Genomic DNA, 16,366 nt, shown 5'->3' on the forward strand with positions numbered 1-16,366 from the left:
TCTTCCCTCATTAAATGCCCCCCATCCCACTGACCCTGATTCAATCCCTTTTTTTCCTTTTCTGTGAGAGCTGTTATCCCTCCTCCCTGACTCATGCATTCACTTCCACAGTACTCTTTTAGCTCTCCTTTTACTCACATTAGAGAACATTTTAGAAACAGCCCGATCACCACCAAAACTACTATTATCTGTAACGCTTTTGGTTGAGATGGAGGTCTGTGCTTTCAGCTGATACCTCAAGATCTTCGTTTGAGACCAGAAAAAAATGACCCAAATAGAGCATTGGCAATTGATTTGAGATATATTACATTGTTTTTTATTTAATTAAAGAATCTGCATATTTCCCTTTAACAGGGTGTCAGGAGAATCCCCCTCTGGAACAGGTTTGTAAAAGTTTGTGTTTTCGGTCACCCAAAACGCTGTCTCCATGTAAATGAGAGCCAAAACGCAACAAAAGTTCACTGTTTTCTTTTGAAAACAAAACTGAAAGAACACTAGTGAGCAAAACACTCATTTTTATGTCACTGCTTGAGCAATCACTCTCTTGAATTATTTAATTTCCTAAATCCTCACTCTCACCTTCATGTTATTCTTCACTTAATCAAGATCCAAGAAGTGAGGAGCAAATATATAAACTAAACACACCAAAACAACACCAAAGACTTGGGCCGATGCTGAGAAACATTGCATCAGTGCAAAACTTTGTTGAGCATGACATTATTCAAGGAATGATGAAGAGGGAGACCAATTTGAATCCACTTGAAGTCACAGTCAATGACGTTACGTTTTCATAGAAAACAGGCCTCTGTTTTGAGTGCAAATCAATAAACCGATTGACTAAGCTAAAATCAAAACAATTGATTCTGTTGAACATTTTTGAGTTTTAAGGTTCTGAGAAAGGAAATTCTAAAACTCTCATATATCTTGTCCCCTTCATACATTTATGTTTACACACACAACTTTGTTCTGGCAGAGTGGAAGTAGTTCCAGCTGTTATAGGGATTCATAAATAGTCACAGGGGAACAAGTTTAAAAAACCCCAACCAGATCAGCCTTGAAAAAAACTCACATGGGGAATAGGACGGCTGGGAAACAGAGGCCTGAAGCGACCCTGTCACTGTCACCTTCCCCCAGGGCCCCAAATCATCCAACCCAGTTTCAGATGATAACAGTGTGGTGCTACAGAAAACCGTTAAACCAAAAGAATTTGTCAACATGCAGGCCCTGCTTTAAGCATTGAATGCTGGAGAACATAAAGTACTCTGGAAAGGAGTGGTTTTGGCGAGCAGGAGACTTGATAAGCGTTACACATTATCTGTTAGACATGGCCCAGTTTAGAAACTCAAACTCAATGGAGTCATTATTTTCAGCAAGTGTTTCATTTGAAGACAGAACCTGTTGTTATGGTTGGTAAATTGAAAAAAAAAAAGATTTGCTTCCTTTTGTTTTCTGTCAGACATGTATTGATCTCCTATTTTTAGATCTCAGTAGTTCCTTTGGATCATAAAATGTGCTTACAATAAAAAATATTGACACATTAAAAATCAGTGTTAACAAACTAGAATGATCCTTTAACGTTTTGTAGGGGGGGTCCTATGTGGGCTCTAAAACAGCTGATGTAGAGTATGTTTATGGGACAGAGTGGCGAACAGACAATAGGTTGTGTTTGAGGCATAGAAGTCAAACTGCTTTGAGTCGTCTGAATAATGTGAGGATTATATATGCTCTTATGATTTGAGTGGACAATAAATTGGATGAGCTGAGCACGTGGCAGGTTGGAGTTTTGGACCCTGTGACGACACTAGATGGGTTATCTGAGCAGAGTGGATTTCATCTACGATCAGCTTAACCCTCTCTACTGGTCCAGTAATGACTTGATCGAGAGTGTATGTGTGTGTGCTAGTGTGTGTGCTAGTGTGTGTGGGGGGAGGGGGGGCTGCACGCTTTTGTAATGAGACCTCATAAGAGTTAGTGTAAAAGTTATCTAATAAATGTCCTGGTTGTTTTTATCTAACAATAGGTTCTAGTTTGTAAAAATGAAATGAAGAAAATTTGAACAAATTTGTGTTTCCAGGAGTTAACACAACAGAGGAGTGGCTTTTTAATTGCATGCTGTATTAAATCAAACAACATTATTAAAACTTCTTAACTGCTGCTTGAACATAAAACAGGTATCATAAAATAAATCATGAAACTCTACATTATTTTGTATTAACTGCTTGCTATAAACAAACTGCCTCTCAGAAATAATACAGTTTACCTTGAACCATGAACATAGCATAGATAACAAATTGCTACCTTCAACTTCATATTTTCTAATGTACCTCATTATGTTGTGTGATTGATACATGGAAATAATGACATCTCCAATACACACATATACATGGCAGTACTGTTGCCAGGAGTGTATCTTCAGTTAGCCTGTAGGAACGTAGCTTGAGTGAAAGTTCGGACAGGAAGACTACAAAAGCAATCACAGCAGTTGTTTAACTCCCCTCTCCCTCGTTCAATAGCTCACCCGCTTCCAGCTGCATGCTCCAGAGCTGTCATTGGTTAATCAGCAACGCCTGTCATCCAATAGTTCAGTGGCACGCCCTTATCACCAGCCTATCAACTTTCTGCTGTCTTTTTAAATGTGTCTCTCTCTCCAGCTAGCTCCTTCTTGCATTGATGGTGCAATCCCCTCCACCTCCTCATCTCCACCTGGCCTCCGCAAAGTCTTCAATCCCTAGAATTCATCAACGACCACCACCAGTGTCTGGACTCTAGGGGGATTTCTTCTACTGCCAAATTCACACATCCTACGCTCACAAAATTATCCCCACAGAGTCCTTACGCCAAAGATTTCTGTCAAGTTTCTTTATTCATTAAGTTGTAATAAATAACCTTCAATCTTCAAACTGTGTCTCTCCTGACTGAAATATGGATTGGCTACAAGCGGCAACCTCCGGTCTGAAAATAAGAAGTCCATGCAGAAGTGCTAAAAACTGCAGTTCATCGAGTGTCCACTTGAGGCTGGCTGCAGAAACACTGTAGACCACATACACACCCATTCATAAAAGACGATCTTTGCAGCATTAATAAACATGTTTACAGCCTGGTTCAAAAAATGGTTTAGCTCTGATTACTAATTTCTCAATCACCACATGATGCTGGATGAATTTTTTTATAACTTGTTATTTTCCAAGATGTTAAACTTTCGAATTTTACCTAATTAAGGGCATGACTGACTTGATTGACAGGTGGGCACCCTGTAGCTGTTAAAGAAAAGGCTAAAGGACAAAGCTCTTCAGAAATAGATGGGTGACGTCATGGATTCTTCTTCTAATTCTTTGATTGGCTATCTTTTTATAAAAAACAAAGAAACCATAGAAATAGAAAATAGACAAACTGTACTCAAACTATAACTAGTTTTGCTTACTGTTTATGTTACTGCAATATTCAACATTACAGAAGCGATAACAGCAAAACACTTACACAATTAATGTCAAACAATATGATGTCAGGAGGGAAAATCTAAAAACTGTCTGGGGAATTTGCAGTTTGCAAATTTGTGTTTCAATCTGTTGTGGTTTTCAGCTTTTAAGAGAGAGAGAGAAAGCAACAGCTGATCAGCATTCATCCAGTACAAGATAATCATAGCAACATCTACCACAGGAAGAAATTACTAATGCACAGATTGGAAAGACTTTATGCAAAAAAGGTCAGTTACCCACTGTCAGCGGATGGACAAGTCTCCTGAAAGAGCACTTACTTCTCCAAAAGTCCTCTACACTTCTGCTCTTATGAGGAATAAAAAGTGCAGTACACATTTCATCAAGGGAAACCCAACTATGCCCAGTCTATCTGGACGAAAAGGCCCGTTGCTGCTTGGAATAACACACAGTGCCATTACTCATCACATCCACACAAAAGAATGAGAACAAGTTTAAAATCTTAGCTTCACTGTGTCACACACATTCGGGGAGTGTGGACTCATGACTGATCTCCTCTGATGAGGACTTCCAGGCTCTGACCAAGTGAAGTGAAGAGAAATGATAGAGGGAGGAGGGGGGAGGTGTATAGTGTGTGCAGGGAAATGCCAGGCTGCTCTGCGTTACTCCTCTGGCTCTGTGTTTACAGCCATACATGGGCAGTGTATGAAAGCCTTCACATTACAAGGACATAAAGACACCAAAGCACACCGCGTGGAATGTGACAAACACACCTCTCCGCTCTGCAGGTCTGTAAAATCCTCAGAATTTCTCCTCATGCTGCTGCTGCACACCTTTGCCTGCATTATTAGCAGAGAAACGGGGAGGCTGAGGAGAGGACATGTGAAAGAAGGGGGATGGGCGGATGAAGGACAATAGCAGGAAGGAAAGGTAGACTAAAGCTCTTTTCAGGAATCTGTCACATCAATGAGTTTATCTATTTATTGAAGTGAAGACGTCTGGGCTTTCAAACATATTGTAGGCTTCTGCTGATTTCCCTTTATTTCTTTATTTGTTTATCATGGCTGTATTCAGACATTAGAGAACAGAACTAGTAAGGGGGCAGCAAATTAGACAGTCACGACGAAGAGTATCCTCACTTGTCTTGGTTCAGTCTTGCAAGACTCCTGTTACAATATTCACAGATTAATGACATCATTCCTATTTCAAATATGACACTGACATGCTCGTTCAATAAACATAGAGAAAAATATTGATTGCAAAGGGTTGCATGAAAAGAGATAGAGGAAGAGAGATGGGAGGATCAACAAATAAATAAATAATTATATATATAAAAATGTAATCTGAGAAGCTTAGTCCACACTAGTAAACAAAGATTCTAAGACAAGCTAAATCTACATCATGACATTGTGCCACAGATGAAAGGCAGTGGCAGCATTTGGAATCACCATTCAGATCAAAACTGCTGCCAGACCCTCATTCCTTAGAAATCTTCATCACTAACTCTATCAATACATGTCAGCACCTTAAGGTGTGATGTTCTTGAGTTTGACAGGATCTTGGTCTTATCTTACATTCCGTGCATTCTAAGTCTGCCTTCTGTTTCCAGGCAGGACACTTAGTGGTTAAATGTTAAGCTGAGAGTCCAGAGCTCTCTTCAGACGCAGCAGTATATGGTCAACAATTCAGAAATGTTAAGAATAAAAATACAAGATAGTGGCTTTCATAAGACAGGCCGGACAAATCAACAAAATGAATCACAAGGGAACATGCATTATATAGGGCGGTAGGAACATTTGGGCAATTGCTTGAGTATTGATGGGTACCCATCCCTACTATCCAATTCTATACCAGTACACTATTGATGCTCTAATGTTCAGTACCTCATATAACACAGCAGGCTTAGTCAGCTAGCTATAAACTGACCTTGTATGAACCTTTTGGAGAAGTCTGGGTGTCTGTCACAGGATTGCAACAGCAAGTGTAAATATTGCAAGTAATAACCCGAAGAGCAGAATGACACACTGTCTAAAGGATAAAAAAAAAAAAACAACTGCAGAAAATGTACATTTTCTGCTGAGAGTTATACACTGCTTTAACTTAAAGTCAATCAATACTGCTGTAAGTGAAGCATTCAAAATTCAAAATGAAACAGGAACAGCCAAGGAAAATAAGGCAAGGGTTGATTCTGACAAACAAATGGAATCTGGAAAGAGAGCACTGGCTAGAACTAGGAAGAGAGAGCACATCTTTTCTGTGTTAGATTCTCTACACTGGCCCCCCATAAAATCTAGAATATAATTCAAAATCGTTCTGCTGACACAAATCTCTTGATGTTCAGACACCTTCGTATCTTAAAGCTGGGGTTGGTAATCAGATTTAGATACACTTTTTGTTATACTGGTTAAAATTATCTTAATGTCCCGATGGCAATCAATACATAATGTGTTCTTAAAAAAGAGCGAAGAAATGCTGCAATCTACAGCCGGAGTAAACCTGGGAAAACACTAACCAATCAGCCTTTTTTGGGTGCCAAAATTTTAAACCATTCAAATCCCGTCTTGCCGTTCTGCCCGCCTCCTGCACTCTACGTCCTCGTCTCCTGCCTCTACTTCCCCTGACTCTACTGGCTGCCCCTCTCGCTCCACCTCGGGCCCGTCCCCTCTGACCCGATGAGGTGCTTTGCTCAGTGTAGTCCGGATCAGAGTCTGAAAAGCTCTCACCACGGGGGCTCTGACAAGCAGAAGAGTTAATGACATTTAGTAAGTCCTACAGAAAATGTATATGTATTGTAGTGATGACGAGCCGATTCGTGAACACGTTGATCTTTAATAACCGGCGTGCTCACTGTCGGCCGTGAGCACGCCAACCAACAACACAACAATCAATGTTTGAATGAATGAAGAACTTCTCCTCTTGTCTCTCCTCTCTCCAGCTCACACACTCTACACCTCTCCTGATGCCTTCACTAACCATCAACACTGTAGGAATTAAGAACATCTACACTGAACAGGTTTAACAAACAGTAGAGCTGTTACAGTATTATATGTGTTATAACTTTTCTCCTGATATCGTGTCACCAGTACAACTGGATAATGCTACAATGACAGTTAGTAAGTACTAACAATAGGCAAATTTATTTGTGTTTTTAACTTAAGCGTCAACGGCGCTCGTGCATGTGGGGGGGGGGGGCACGTAGTTATGGAGGAGCTCTGAGGGAGGAGGGGAGGGGTTAGACGGAGTCCTGAGGAAATGCTACATTCAAATTCATGCTAGTTTTCCGAGACTGCCAACCCCAGCTTTAAATATGTCATAGTGGCCTATTACACATAGAACGCTCCCAGTATGCAGGCCTGCTGCCAAAGGTCTCTCAAAGTAGTGTGGGAGTTAGAGTCTCCAGTTGTCAGGCCCCTCTCCTCTCTCCTTTGGAATCATCTACCAGTCAGGTTCTGGCAGGCAGACACCCTCTCTATTTTGAAGAACAGGCTTAAAACTTTCCTTTCTGATAAAGGTCATATAGGACTGGCTCAGTCTTGGACCAGCTCTTGGTAATGCCGGAGGAACTGACACAGTGGGATCCTGTCTCTCCCTCTCTCTCCTCTATCTGCCTGTCACTAACTTTAAATCTATATGTCCCATTTAAGTCACTAACCATCGATCTCTGGAGTCCCTGAGCTCCCTTGTCTCGTAGGTTCTTCTGGATCGCTGCCGTAGACAGCCTGCTGCTGTGGACGTGCCAGGGTCCAGCTGCTAAAACTACTACTATCTGTCTAACCACTATCATCTCTCTTTTTCTGCATCTCCCTCTAGCCCCCTTAACATCCCCAACACAGTTGAGGCAGATACTGTAGATGTCCAACATGAGTCTGGTTCTGCTCGAGGTTTCTGTTTGTCCTTGCTGCTGTAACTTGTTAAATGCTGCAAAGTGCTCTGCTCATGGTGAATTAAGATGAGATAAGACAGAGGCCTGCCTGTAAGATGGTACTGGATCTTATCTTGTCTTGACGTTGTGGTCTTTGCTAATAATATAACATAGAGTACGCTCTCGACCTGCTCTGGAAAGAGTCACGAGATTAAAAAAAATTGGGATTTGGTGCTAAAGTAGACAAACTATGATGGTGATCCAAAGGTGACTCAGCAGCAGTATGAAATCTACTTCTGATTGGGGCAGCTCAGAAGACGAGGTAGAATACATGTGTCAGTATATGCCAAGGAAGACAGTGAATGTTACAAAGGCAGGAAAACTGGTCAACTAGATAGGACAGTGAAAGCTTTGAGGGTGAAACTCTCTAATCCCTGCATACACATGTATTCTTTATTATTGGTGAATTTTCTTTGTATATATAGTAAAACCCCAAAGTGTATTATATTATTCATTAAAATAATAATGCACTGTATTTTCTACATTAAGTCAACATTGCAGGAAAAGGTATATTGTCACAATCTACTCTCTCTTGTTATTACTTAATGTAACTCATTAATAATACATCTGAGTAAAACAGAGAGGTTTACTGCTTCACTCACCTCGCTGCATTCTTCCTGACATCTGTAAGAATTATGAATTACCCAATAAACAACTACAAGTGGTCATCATTTCTTAAGGCTGTTGATTGCAGTCTCTTCCATGCATGCTTCTCAATTCCTTGCTGACCAGTATTTGCAGCTGCAAAGACTTTTAATCTTGTTTCATATCCGTTAATTATCAATTTGCATGAACATTTCCTGCAAAGAGGAGCGTCTGGGGGCAGGTCAAATTTTTCAACTACACGCTCACATGCTGAGGTTATATCATTTCAGTGTCCCACCGCAACCTTAGAATCTTACAGGAATATAAATTAATATTTTAACGCACCATACTCCCCAAGCCCTAGGGGTCGAGAGGCAGAGGGAGAGACAGCGAGGGCGTGCAGATACATAAGGACACTTGTAAAACACAAACAGGACATTTGATCATTAATCTCAGTGTAGCTCTTCATAATTCTTGAAGTACCAGTAGCACATAGCAGTCGATAGTCTCTGTTCACATCACACGCAGAGTGACAGCTGATGGAGTCCTGCAAAGGTCCAGAGTGATTCAGTAGATTCAGGAAATACATTGTCTTTACTAGATTAAATTACAAGTAGGGACAAATTAACTCCTGCTCAATATTTCATGGTACACTTCCTTCATGTCCCTACCCATTTCTCTGCCCTTGTACACTACCCATAATCTAACTTTGAGTAATTTATATCATTCAAGAGCTCATCAGCATTGCACCTGTGGGTTTAGCAAGCTAGCTTATGACCTTTCATGAACCTCTTGAAGAAGTCTGCATGTCTGTCACTGCAGTGTTTTGCAAGATTTGGAGTGCTCCCTCCCTTCAACCTAGTAGCACCTTTTGCATACAGATTTCTGTAAGTCAGTGGGTTCACCATTCAGGCCAGCTCTGTACATAAAGTAGTCCTACAGCAGACTCCAGCAGCCTGTTCTGTACACCAGTACAGGGAATGGATGTATTCTTTAAGAAGATGACTCATCGTTGTTGTTGTTGTCGTTGTCCACTGGGGACATGTCGAGGCACAGGCACTGATTCTCAACTGAAGCTGAGGCTAGTGCTGCATCAACCTGAAGGAATGACAGACACACTTCTACCTGGCCTGCACAGTCTAACTCGCCTACCCTGCTATTGCTGCTGCCTAGAGGAGATGCAGATTATATTGTTCATCATGCATACATTACAACATGCTACTACTACGTCATTCACTTACACCAGAGACACATTTGACCAACAAGTACCGAGCCAGTCAGCATGCAAGTATGCACACAGCTGTTTCATCATGAAGAAGTGTTTCATCATTTATTCATCAGATATAAACCAGTTTCATCATTTACCTCTCTTTCATACATTGCGATTATTTAACAATAAAGGTTCTGCTGCAACGGGTGTATTCAATCTCTCAAAAAAAGGGCTGGTATGTTATTTTTGGTGCATTCTACACGGATCAAATACAAAGTGGCACCTGTGTACACCAGCTCCACATGCTGTGCTTATCAACCTTACGCATTGCTTCATTAGCTTGTAGGGATCATCATCAAGAGATTTTGACAGAGGGGACTATCAGTATCGAAAGCTAAGACAGAGGGACCAAGCAGAAAAGTTTTGTATCCAAAGAAATGATGGCAGCTGGCAGTTTCTGTTTCACCAAGTATGACCAGGGAGTTATTCAAGATGACATATCCCCTGTCTGCAAAACCTGCTGGAAAAAAGGTTGTGGCTCAATGGGTCGAACAGCAAACAGGCAAGACAGAGATTCATGCTACAGAGAGTAGCAGGATGAGAAACAACCAGAGTTCCAGTCTCAGTTCTACTCAGCCCATGGGTGTCGTCATTTCTCGCCATCAGAGGAAATCTATTTAAAGTAGAAAGCCTTTTCACTATTTTCCTGCCAATAGAGAGCACAGACGTGGAGTTAGTCTTTTTTTCTCTCCTTTCTTCTGTCTCCAGTAGAAGAGAAGTAATTTTAGCATTCTGTTAAGTTGAGGTGCAGCCAAACCAGCCGCATGGAGGTGGTTAATGACATATTGTATGTTAAATCTGAAACTTTTGGAGAATCTTTTTTTATGTGCATGAAATGCCACATGTACATTTCAATTTGCCAAACTGCCTTTGAGTCTGTGCAAAGCTGAATAAAGGTCTCAGTAAAGCTGGATCCCTGCAATTGACAAGGCTGCTCAGGCCAAAGAAATGGGCATTAGAGGGACCTGCAAGTGTGGATGTGCATCTTTTTATTACCAAAAGAAAAAAGAAAAGGAATTATAAAAAAAAAAGAAAAAACAAAACCCGGTGGAGAGAGATATCTGGGGGGAGGGGCAATGATTAATGTGAACTTCTCTGCAAACTGGAGTCTAATTTAACTGCATGTTACAATTCTCCTCAAAGAAACAACCATATCAACACTTCTAAATAGGAAAGTTTGGAATAGGAAGGAGATAAAAAGGTTGGCGTAAAGAGAGAGAGAGGTTGAGAAAGAAATCAGTAAAAATGTAAATAAAATGTGTGATAGATTGAGTAACCTTTCACATTTCTCAGACAAAATAAACCTACAAGTGACGTAAAGTGGAGTTCAAAATGTGAACATGAATCGAGGAGGACTCCCAGAGTCCCTGCGTGTTATGTATCTTTCAACGTTCATCCCCCTCCACTTTATTTTCACTAAAGTCACAAGGCTAAATGCTAAATGGACTTTCATCCTTTTACACAACAGCCATGCCCTGGTGGCGGACGATGCTATAGTAGGAGGCCATCAGTATTGGCTAATCCCATTCATACGCATTGATACAACATTACAATGATTCAGTGTCTTGCCTAAGAACACTTTGGTTTGTATTTTCAGGAGGCTAGATCAAACCGCCAACCTTCCAGTTGGAGAAGACCCACTTTACGAGTGAAACTGCATTTACACATTACTGTAAAAGAGTTGCTTTTTTGCATACTACTTTTTTGAGAGTAGTTTTTTAAATCAGTACTTTACTTGAGTATTTTCCATTGGAAGTTATGTTCTAGTCTACATTTTACATAAAAAAAGCAAAAAGGATAGAAGCTTTCCATCAACTGCATGACTGCCAGCTGATTGGCTGATGTACGGCATGTAGCAGAGGAGAAGAACACACATTCTTGTACAGAATTTACAATAAAAATACTCTTGTATAGTTGGAAATACATATGTAACAGGTTTTCCCTTCCCCGAGTCAATAACAACAGCTCTTTCCAACCTTTGTGAGGCAGCAACAAAAACATTCACGAACTTCAATCTGAATGAGTGGTGTCAACAAAATCCTTTCACACATTTATGTTGATCACTGTTTGTTCTACTTCAACAAGGAAGATGTGCTTGAGCATTACAATTTGCATTATAATGTGGAGGCTGGATGTTGCTTTTCAATCCCACCGCGCTCACGCCACTCACCCCAAGTTAGAATTATAGGCGCATTTCGACCAAGAGTTCCAGGGTCTTTTAGCACCCAGAACTACTTTCCCCTGAACTAAAAGGTTCCTGTGCCCCCATTGTCCTCTGTGTTTCGACCGCGGGCTGAAGTCCTGTGTAGATTGTGCAAATCAGGCCAGTGACGTATTGAGAAAAAAAAATATATTAAATAATATTTTGAAATCTTGATAAAAAACTAAACTAGTATGCATTCCCAGGAACTCCCTCTGTGTTTCAACAACTGTGTAAACTCTACAAACACCGTAAGTACTAAAGCACTAAATTAGAACTTGAAAGGAACAAAGAAAAGTGAATCTAATTTATCATTAACCGTGGGACTTTTATCCTCAGAGTAGCAGAGTTCTACAAAGTTTCCAAAATTTGGCGCATTTTTAATTAACATTTCAATCAATCATCATTGGAGAAACAACCGGAGACTGTATTGATTAATGGAAAAGCCTCTCTTTGCTTGCTACATGACGACATGTGCCCCTAAACAACAACTACCACAGCATTTAATCTCTTTTAGCATGCTCCTCTGACATGAGGTAATGGGCTGTTTGGAGACAACAATGCCATTAAGAGGAGTTAATTGCTCTCAGCACTTTAGATTGCGCTTCAGTTTTCATACCCAGGTTGACTGCTGGAACAACCTGAACTGTATATTTCATTGATCAGCTGCAGACAAGAAGAAATATACGGTGCAGTAAAATGTCTCATTATTGTGGAGAGTTTTTTAATTGTTGCCTATGTTGAGGCTGTCATTATCAAATGTATTCTAATGGTTCAGTAATGACTGAATTCCCTAAACACAGTGAACCTGACGGGGTTCTGTGTGTTGCAATGTCCATCCAAAGCAGACTGCTGCTGTGCTTCAGTGATGAATTCAACGACAAAGTACCATATGAATGGATAAAAGAAGAGGATTCATTGCAGTGGTTCACTTCTTTGTTTCCACTGTCCCCATCTCAGCTAAGTTACTTTAACAGAGGTAAAGCACAGAGATGCCCCGGGCTAAATGGATGTTTCACAGTGACCTATTTCCCAGAGTGCCCTGTGCCGAACATTTTAAGTGATGGATGCTTCAAGACATCCTTCCCTCCCTGACTGTCTCTTACTACACAGATAAGGACACTTGTCAGTGTGTGTGTGTGTGTGTGTGTGTGTGTGTGTGTGTGTGTGTGTGTGTGTGTGTGTGTGTGTATGAACAGTGTGCTTCAGAGTTGCGAGCTGGGTTTGCTACACTGAACTGACCCACACTGAGGCAAAGTTAACAAAAATATGAACCAGCCATAGAAACGTTCCAACTCTTGACCTCTTGGATGAATTACATTGTTGCTGGTGAGAAAGAAAACAAAACTACTCAATTCAACCTGGAGGTCTCGGGTCAGGCATGACAAAGCATTTCCAGGGAAGGATGCAGCACTCAGTAAGAACACTGACACAGGCCCTATAACCTTATATTAGTTACCAAACTATGAAGCCCATGAAGTGTTACAAACTGCAATTCAACAAGAATCCGCTTGAGGCTGGATGCAGAAACACCAGAAACCACATAGACATGAATGGGAAAAAGAAGATCTTTGCAGCATTAATAAACATGTTTACAGTCTAGTTCAAAAAACGGCTTTACTCTATGTAGCTAATTTCTCTATCGGCACACACTGTATGGAGGGTGAATTTTTTATCTAACCTGACGGTTCAGAAGATAGTAAGATTACGAGTTTTTGCCCAAATAAGGACATGACTGACTTGACTCCCGGCCAGGAACACATAGCTGTTGGCTAAGAGGCTCAAATCCCACCTCTTTACTTCACACTCTGCCTGGTTGAGGTCCGCATTTCCAATATGGCTGCCGCCATCGATTGGCTTCAAAACTGCGCTCAGGAACAGATGGGTGACGTCACGGATACTACGTCCATTATTTATACAGTCTATGTGTGGTCCCCATAGATCGTATAATACATGGTCGTAGTCTGTGTGATATCACCTATTGATTCTGAAGCAAGGGTTTTCAGCCTGTTGATGGCAGTCGCTTTAGGGCGACCCAGCAAGAGGCATAGAGGAAAACCTTGAGGTGGGTCTTTAGCCTCCTTGCTAACAGTTACAGTGTGCCTGCATATCAGTAAAGCCAGCCATGCCCCTACTTATTCAAAACTTGTAACCTTAACATCTTAAAAATTAATTAGTTCTAAAAAAAAAAGTGTGTGTAAAAAGAAATGAGATATTCAGAGCAAAATTATTAAACATGTTTATTTTTACTGTAAAGATGAGCTCTTTAGAGAGGCTGTGTATGTGGCCTCAGGAGCTTTTGCTGTCAGCCTCAAGTGGACACTTGTGGAACTGCACTTTTTAGAAATAGCTTCATTTCTCAAGACTGGAGGTTGCTGCTTCATTGTACCTAACTAATGCTTTTGTTTCTAAATGCAGCCAATACATACAAGAGGTTCAAATATCAGATGAAAATTCCTCCAAGAAGACAGAGGGCCCAATATCCAGGTGTCTATGAGCCATTTACAGACACAGATAGATAAATGCAAATTCTAAAATCTATTATCAATCGTTGATTCACTTGAGGCAAAGTAAGTGTTAGCACTCCCACAACGATTTTCACTTGAACTACAATACAATGACAACTTAATTCTTGTGATAATGACCTCTGCTTAACCCAATGGCAAAAGGAGATACAAATGAATACTGCTGCGTCATTTTTCTTTAATGGCTTAGCATGAAATTGCAGTTAATCAGCCAGTATTTCAAAGTTGGGACCAGAGATTGATGTAGAAAAGAGTGGATTTTGAGAACACATCCCTACCATCCCTCACCAATTCTATGCCTATGTATGCCAGTGCAACTATTTCTTGTTTCCAACACAACCAACATGGATTAAACCGTTTTTGGTGGTCATTTTAGACGTTTCCTGCACATCTGAAATGTCCCAACATGGTCCATGCTGGCCACATGTGTGGATGCAAATGAAAGAATCTGCTCACTCCAAGTTTATTAGGACCTTTCCTGCTACCACGTTTGTGTGAAGACAGTGTTCATTCATGTTTAACTGCCTTACACTATCTCTTGCCCAAGTTGCCACTTTATTATTTTCTACCATTGTGTTCGTCTTGCATAAACAACCTTTAAACCTAATGTGGTGATATTCATCCTGACACAGTAGTAGAAGACTCCACCCCGATGCACTACTAAGCTAGTCGCCCACCTTACCTAAAGCAAACTGGGTGTGTCGAGTTGAGAAAGTGAGTATGACACAGATAATCTCCCACTGTGAGGTGCATGTGTGAAAAGCGTCTTCCTGAAATATCAGGGCTTCAGTGTTGGCAAATGAAAGGAGTTCATGCACGAAATGGGTTAAAGAGAAAGATATGAGAGAGAAAGAGAAAGGGAGAAGAAGAGGGTGAGGGAGAAAGAGAGAGAGAGTTTACTATCAGTCACAGGGGCTCATTGTTGTCTGGAGACACGTCCTTGTGTCACTTTGTACTAGCTCACACCAAAAAAAAGGGAAAAATCAAACAATGTACATCACATCGCATTTCAATCCAAAAATTTTCCATCCAGGAGAAATCTCAACTCAATCATTTTCCCTCCATCTCCTATGTGTTATTGTGTCTATTTAGACTGTAACTTTTCACATCTTAGTGTATCAGGACCTTTAAAAATTACTCAGATAAAAGATTTCTCAATTCCAAATTCATTATCGTGACAGTGTGGACCAAAGCAGCAAGAAACAATTCAAATCTGATGTTGCATCTTGTTATTACACTAAGCAGCCTATCCCTTTGTCCAACCTGGTCTGTGCCCATTGATATTGGGTTAAAACAAAATAAAAATGACTTGGAGGATCCGGACTCATCATCGTTTGTGACTTGCTCTGACAATGCCAGGCAAAGCTCCTCCCACGTCCTCTGACAAAAGGCAACGTTTGTGCTGGGTCCAATACATTTTGTAACTTTGAGTGCTGCCAATTGGTTGATAGATGTTTGCCCTTGGATATGCTCCATAGGAAATTGCGACCACACTTTTTCACTCTATGTGATGTTGAGACAGATTTCTATATATTTGCACTGTGTAAAGAGCATATCAAGGCCGCTCTGTGTGGTAGGTGCCCAGGAAGAAATACTGTGGCTCCTCAAAATGAAAGAGAATTAAGAAAAAACATTCTGTCAAGGACATTCACCTATAAACATCACTTATTACATGTGACTACTCAGATTTCTTACATGCACTGTACCCATTTTAATACCACAGCTTAGCAGCACATATACTTGTTCCTCTTCCTCCAACTAAACAACAAACGCTTATGTTCTTGTGTTCAGAGCTGTATCCGACCCTCCTCCCACTCTTCTGCACATCTTCAACCCTCCTCCCCCTACTCCAGCAAAATGTATACAATCCATCCTTCACCAGTCACTGACAACTAGACTTCCTGTGTTGAACCAATGGCACCGAATAGCACTTTAACTTTAACTAATTTGCACTATTTTGTATATTTGACGCTATCATGATGTATTGTTTCCATCTGGGGTTATTTATCTTTATCTATTTTTATGAACTCTACTCTGACCTGCAGAGGACTACAGATGAAAGTTAGCCATATGGCTAACTCTGGCATATTTACTTGAATGCTACGTTGAAATGTTAATTGATATGCACTGTCCCTTTAAATAAATAATAAAATAAAAAACAAAAAACCCAGAAACTGATGGAAATGGACTCAACCCATCAACTGGAAAAAGCCTATTAAATAAAATGAAATAAAGAGTGATTTCAACAGTGGCTTGGTTTCAAACACTCTCATACTTTCATGAATGTTTTAAGCAAAATAATCAAAACTACACTGTTTTAAGTGTCGACATTACATTAACCATAGCATCACAAAATTGCAGGTTTAAGTTTTCCTGTGGATCTTCAAGCCCCTCATATGTCTTGTCTTTTCTTTATCGTCATCTCTGTGA

At 40.5% G+C, this 16,366-nt stretch overlaps 1 protein-coding gene across 4 annotated transcripts in view; it reads right to left on the bottom strand.

Moving 5' to 3' along the window:
* Positions 1 to 16,366, bottom strand: part of arhgef4 (Rho guanine nucleotide exchange factor (GEF) 4) — a 113,450-nt gene that overhangs the window by 35,922 nt on the left and 61,162 nt on the right. The gene's annotated exons all lie outside the window — the stretch shown is intronic.

The sequence above is a fragment of the Notolabrus celidotus genome, chromosome 17 (assembly GCF_009762535.1).
Source record: "Notolabrus celidotus isolate fNotCel1 chromosome 17, fNotCel1.pri, whole genome shotgun sequence".
Lineage (NCBI taxonomy): Eukaryota > Metazoa > Chordata > Actinopteri > Labriformes > Labridae > Notolabrus > Notolabrus celidotus.